This window comes from Laccaria bicolor, genomic scaffold (genome assembly GCF_000143565.1).
Source record: "Laccaria bicolor S238N-H82 LACBIscaffold_51 genomic scaffold, whole genome shotgun sequence".
NCBI lineage: Eukaryota > Fungi > Basidiomycota > Agaricomycetes > Agaricales > Hydnangiaceae > Laccaria > Laccaria bicolor.
Genome location: NW_001889922.1, coordinates 165,606 through 166,668, shown reverse-complemented (window position 1 = coordinate 166,668; position 1,063 = coordinate 165,606).

Below are 1,063 nucleotides of genomic sequence, written 5' to 3'. Positions count from 1 at the left end.
GCAAGAAGATATTCAGACCAAGGAAAACATGAGGAGGCTGGGGAGCTGCAGCTGAAAGTCTTGGATCTGTGTACAAGGGTGTTGGGGCCAGAACATCCAGATACATTGACCAGCATGAATAATCTTGCAGTCACATATTCAGAGCAAGGAAAACATGAGGAGGCTGGGGAGCTGCAGCTGAAAGTCTTGGATCTGCGTACAAGGCTGTTGGGGCCAGAACATCCAGATACATTGACTAGCATGGCAAATCTTGCAAGTCACATATTCAGACCAAGGAAAACATGAGGAGGCTTGGGAGCTGCAGCTGAAAGTCTTGGATCTGTATACAAGGGTGTTGGGGCCAGAACATCCAGCTACATTGACTGGCATGGCAAACCTTGCAAGAACATATTCAGACCAAGGAAAACATGAGGAGGCTGGGGAGCTGCAGCTGAAAGTCTTGGATCTGTGTACAAGGGTGTTGGGGCCAGAACATCCAGATACATTGACCAGCATGAATAATCTTGCAGTCACATATTCAGAGCAAGGAAAACATGAGGAGGCTGGGGAGCTGCAGCTGAAAGTCTTGGATCTGCGTACAAGGCTGTTGGGGCCAGAACATCCAGATACATTGACTAGCATGGCATAATCTTGCAAGTCACATATTCAGACCAAGGAAAACATGAGGAGGCTTGGGAGCTGCAGCTGAAAGTCTTGGATCTGTATACAAGGGTGTTGGGGCCAGAACATCCAGCTACATTGACTGGCATGGCAAACCTTGCAAGAACATATTCAGACCAAGGAAAACATGAGGAGGCTGGGGAGCTGCAGCTGAAAGTCTTGGATCTGTGTACAAGGGTGTTGGGGCCAGAACATCCAGATACATTGACCAGCATGAATAATCTTGCAGTCACATATTCAGAGCAAGGAAAACATGAGGAGGCTGGGGAGCTGCAGCTGAAAGTCTTGGATCTGCGTACAAGGCTGTTGGGGCCAGAACATCCAGCTACATTGACTGGCATGGCAAACCTTGCAAGAAGATATTCAGACCAAGGAAAACATGAGGAGGCTGAGGAGCTGGAGC